Source organism: Colossoma macropomum, unplaced genomic scaffold (assembly GCF_904425465.1).
Source record: "Colossoma macropomum unplaced genomic scaffold, Colossoma_macropomum, whole genome shotgun sequence".
In the NCBI taxonomy this organism is placed as follows: Eukaryota; Metazoa; Chordata; class Actinopteri; order Characiformes; family Serrasalmidae; genus Colossoma; species Colossoma macropomum.
In genome coordinates, this window is record NW_023494787.1 from 29,125,744 (window position 1) to 29,131,612 (window position 5,869).

The window sequence follows — 5,869 nt, forward strand, 5'->3', positions numbered from 1 at the left end:
TACATAATAATTCTTAACTATCATTAACAAACTATATACTTGGTTGAGAAGCTTGTCTGGTTCAAACAACATAGAACTGCTCTGAATTAATTGCGTTTACATCAACATACTAGATGCTTAAAACTAGTGTTGCAGTTCATCCCACCTTCGCAGTAAGAAGTCACATGTTTAAAACAGAAGAGTAGATTAAGAAGCATATATACTGACTTTCTTACTTCTGCAGTAAAAGGTTAATTCCCAGTAGTTCTATGGATTTGACATTGACCTAGATGCTGTAGTGGGATCATGACTAACAGCCCTACAATGCAAATGTATACTTTACTGTAAGCCCGAACTGCTTACTCCATGCAACCCTCGGTGTGATTCCCCTGTTCTTTATTCGTCAAAGCAATTTGCACTATGACAAATCCTGATAAACCTACGGACCTGTTTGTTGCATTTCCATATCTTAGACTTTCTGATAACATCCCGTCTAAGCAGAGAACTCTCAAAGATAATCCTACAGAGGCTCATTACAATAACAGGAGCAGCTTGTAGCAGCCTTAGACAAATGAGACCAAAGCTATTTGTCGAAAGTTTTCAAAAAGGTTTGGCTGGGGATACTCTGAGCTAGAGTCTGTGATTCGTTCTTCACCACTGATGCTGCATCATTAATTGGCTGTAAATAATACTTCAACAGGGACATAGTGTTATACCGCAAAGAACATGTGAACAAACAGCACCATCAACAGATTGGTCAGTCTTTTGGGACCTTGTTGGCTGGTTAGGGGCCAGTCTAGGCAAAATGTTTAGGCTGTCCTGCCTTGGACGGGAAAAGATAGATGTGATTCTGCATACTTGGTGCTTCCCCAAAGACGCTTAATACATACTCAAGGGGGCAAAATTATGCAGCAGTGTTGGAACATCCAGTGCTCAGTACAGAGATGTAGTACATAAACAACCTTCTGAGTAGCATAATTTGTGCGGAATCCGAATTTTGGCAAAACTTAGATGTAACGTAGAAAAAGATGTATGAGGACATCATGTACGATTGCACAAGCAGCTTATTCATAAAGAAGTTTGTTTGGGGTAAAACATCCTCCTATTCTTTCGTCCCCTCTCATCTAACAAATTAAAAACAGGCTTATCGATACCTCACAAAAGCTAAGATAACTAGTGTTATCAGACGGCATGGAATAGTCAGTTCTGTGTCGCTTCTCTGCTTGTGTCTGTAATAAAGCATTAAGCATTCTTCCCGTGAGCACAGGCGCACATACCAATCAGATCTGGCATCTCTTTGCCTTGCATCATTAATGCTGTGCCAGGGAAAGGAGCGACAGAGATCCACAGCCCATTGCCCATATAGACCTCTACCATGGCTCCAGAAGCTGGTGCAGCTGTGGGCTTCCTGCCTATTTAATCAGGGTGGGATCTGTCTCTGGCACCAGAGGTGGAATATATTTGCATAAAGAAACTCCCTGTGTAACAGGTTCCTCTTGCAAATGCGCTGCCTCACTGAAAGAGGAGAATAGCTGAAACTGTGCGTGTACTGATGTTAACACATTCCTCTTTCATTTCCAATCACTTTCAAGCTTTTGGAAGTGACATTTGCAGAAGAAGCTGTGGAACACTACAAGCATTTCAAGCTTGTAGGACGAGTGCCAACTTACCTATTCATGCTTTGCCCATGAGAGTGTTCTTTCGTACAGACTGTTGCGAGGTTGTTTAAACTTTGCAGAATGTTGACAATAAATGATAAATAAATAAATAAACTATTCCACCTGATTAGATCATTTGAGAAGTGCTCAAATTGTCAAAATACCTAGGGTAACTGCATTGAATCACTACAGTATTTGTTTATTGTCACTATATAATGTTGAGTTTAAAGGTGCACTATGTAAGGTTGTTTATCATAATCATCATCACTTTTTTTTTAAAATAGCACCTTTCTCATGCCCAAGGAAGCTTTACAATCAGAAAGTATCAAAATCCATTATCAACAATACATAACACAGAACACACACACATACACACACACACACACACACACACACACTCACTCCATGATTTCCACAGCTAGCAAGGCGATTTCACTGACCACGGTAAAGAGTCACTTAGCCTGGAGTCCTTAGCCACAGGGAAAAGACTCACATCGCAACTGGTGCGTCACACAGGAGGCCGGCCTGGGAAGCCCCGAAAGCCGGAAATGTCCTTAGCCACGAACGGGGTAGCATTTTCTTGCAGCCGAACACCACCAGCCCAGGCAACCTCATAGCTGCAGTGCATCATCACCCAAGTGGCCGGCCCAGGAAGCCACGTAGCCACATTAGCTCAAGACAACTTACATCTGACACATCCTTATGGTTTGACCTTTCATATGCATACAAAATAAACAAGATTTGATATTAATAGCACATTCTAATTTTAGGCATTTGTTTCTTATTAGGCTCAATAGACTTTTGAGTGTAAAACTTGCTCGACCTGGCAGCTGTAGCTATGAAAGAAAACCCTTTCAAAAAAAGATCTACAGTAATATTAGATCTAGACATAAAAGATCAACAGTATTGTACAAAAGTCTTTGTACAATATGGTTATTTTTTTTCATTTGTTTTGCTTTGACTTTTCTTTATGCAAGTGGATTATCTTATATCTAGTCTTGTCAGAAATCTCTCCTGAAAAGTGCATAACAGTTTTGAACAGAAATTAGGTGGTCTCTGACTTTTGCACTACAAGATTCTTCTAGTGCTGTTCAATATTTGTATAATATTTTTTGTATCTCAAAGTAAACTGTGGTAATTATCTGACTTAGCTATAAGGTTCTTCTAGGACTTCCGTAGAAATTCCTGTAATATTACTACATATCTTTTTCATAAGTGTAGTTAACATGGAGTCAATTGTGGGCCATGTAAAAAGAAACTAATCTAGATTCTGTGCTAATAATAGATGCCATTCTATTTTCAGTAACAGTGGGATTCATAATCAGTGTAACAGTGATGGATTTCCGTCCTCAGTGCTGACGACACATTCACATGCGTCCACAGGCGGTGTCATCAGCACTAAACCAACAGGGAAGCAGAAACTGAAAGACCACAAATTAAATCTGCTGACAGTAAAGACAGATCACACCTACAGCACTCTGCTGCACTTTCCACAGATACACTCGCACCCACGAGACTAAACACCGTCCTCCGACCCAGAGCAAGAACGAAGAAAATGATACGGAGGAAAAGACGCAGTGTAACATATTACTGCAAGAATCAATTTTCCAAACGTCCTCTGCACAAGAAAGAAAATATAGGAATTAAATGGTATTAAAAGGTGCATAAGTAAATCCTGAGCATGGATACTTGCTCCTTAATTGATTTAACACAGTGGTAAACAAAAGAGCAGGAAAAGCGACTGGTTAAATATTAAAGTGGTGCTTTTGGCAATTTAAAATGGAAGTTAACTGCATTATGCATTTCCATTATCAGTCTTCATTTCAAGTTACACTTACAAAAATAGGGCAGGATGCTATTTAATAATTGAGGCTTCCAAAACCATTTAAAATGCATTATCCGTGCTAAGGAGAGAAGCTTGTTTTGGGCCATCAAACCTTAGCAAAGCTGCATTACAGCAGATGATGCCTCTAATACACAGGAGGATTTGTGGCTATGCTTAAAAATTACACCCCGAGCTGTCACTTGTTGTTTCATGTGGCTTAGTAACAAGGAACTGAATTAAAAGGCAGTAAAAGAAGAACATACATTCACCTTTAATCACCCATCAGACACCATCTCAGCAGACGTAAAACTGTTAATATGCAAAAGGCTGTAAAATTAAACTCCTTCAAAGGTATAAAAAAAGGGAGGGAGAGAGTGGTGTGCAGCGACGTAAGAGGAAGCAGGTGGATTGCATGTAGAGCAAAGATAACACTAATTAATCCATACCAAGGTTTTGTTTAAAGACGGAGCACCTTGACTTGGTGAAGGGCAAAGCATTCATTGAAATTTTAAGATCAACATTTGTGAATGGGCCCCTTGCTTAAAATGTTCTGTGCATTTGCCAAAATCTGTACTTGAAAGATAGATCTCTTTGTTCATAGTCAAGTGGAAAATTGCAAGAATAATTACTTTGAAGGGCACTGGAAAGCTGGGCTTAATGCAAATGGGAACCCATAAAAAAAATCTGGTGAAAAAAAAAAACGTATCGAGGGTGAATTAGTGATGCTGCTGAGGGAGCGTATTCCCCAAGCTTCTTCAAATTTGGTGAGCCCAGAAAATATGAAAAAATAAGACCCTTATTTTGCCTGTTTTTGAGATTTTTTTTGTCCCTAACATTTTTTAAAATGGAAAGTAGTGAAAGACTGTTTTATGTTTCTAAATCAATCATGGCAAATATAAAAGTTTCAAAATGGTTCTTGGCTTAAAACTATACTATTCTATAAATATATCTATAGGTATTTGTTGGCATAAAACTTTCTCATAGGTGAGGTGCCTCAAACTGGTAGATATATCATTTACAAAAATCTTTCTTTAAAGAACTATCCACTGAAAATAATGTTCAGTGTTGACCTATGTCAGGGGATGGAAACATGCTGCTCCAGGATCACACGCGGCTCTTCTACTGCCTCGTTGTGGTTCCGAGGCAGACTTAGATTTTAGGTACAAATGAAATAATTCTCCTTCGTAAAACAAAGCTTTGCTGAGCATTCTAACACACAGTTCTAACACAGTTTTATCCATAAATTGTCTTAACCCCTTAAATGGCCAGGGCCCACCAGCAGGCCCAAAGTTTTATTACACACTTCCATACCCTAAGAATAGTTCAATCAGTTTGCACTGAAGTCCCTGTAGTTACTGAACAATATGTCTTAGTATGTAATAAGCCTGAGGTTTTAAGGGGTTGAACACAGTATTCAATAATCTTTAACCCTGAAGATTGGCACACAGAGTGCTGGTCATGTAACAGTATCATGTTAACAATCTGGCCTAGCTAGTAGCTAATGAAATGGCAAAAAAGAGAAAGATTCAGTTTGAGCGTAGAGAATTTAGACATGAATGAACACACTCATTTGCATTTAAATGCACTCCAGCTGTTTTGCTGATATGTTTAATCTGCAACAAGAAATCATTCAAAAAGTCCAAGAAACTATTCTACATTTGTGTAAAAGTATCCTGCTGGAGATGCAAGAAAAACAGCTATGGTTGAAACAAAACTTAAAACAGAGCAAAGTCTGTGTTTTCATTTATAGTAAACTGTATTTTTTAGCCTACAGTAGGATATTAGCATATACTGAGACAGATTTACAGCCAAGATGTGAAAATGTTACAGTATTAAAATGGACACAAAATGGTTCCCAAAGTAATTCATTTCAAGTTACGAATTACTTCTCTCAAACTGTAATGGGAATACTTTTCTTTTTGCTTGCTATAAAAAGTAATCTCATTACTTGTTACTTTACCTTAATGTTACTCTGTAGAATCCACACAAATCTGTACCAAGTGTACAAGGGAAAACCCAATATTCCCTTCAGTAGTTTATGTAGAAGGAAATAGCCAAATCCCAGTGAACATCATTTAAAAGGCCTGGCACTATCCCTTAAACAAGACACAGCCAGTTATACTGATAAAGATTTTGAGCAGCTGCTGTTTAAAAACTTTAAATCTTTGTGAATGTAAAGCTCATAGAACTGTTCCTGAAGAGAAATGTAGTCAAGTCTGTGTAGGTGAAGTTGGGGGTGGTCTTTCTTCTGTAGTGTAGGGGTTTCATATTAGAGTGATTAAATGCTTTAACACCTGCCAAATGCTTCCCGCTCTCACACTACACAGCTTATATTCACAATCAGAGTCACACAGCTGATCCAAGTAGCGCAAAATATATATAAACTTACATATGAAGACAGAGAAGG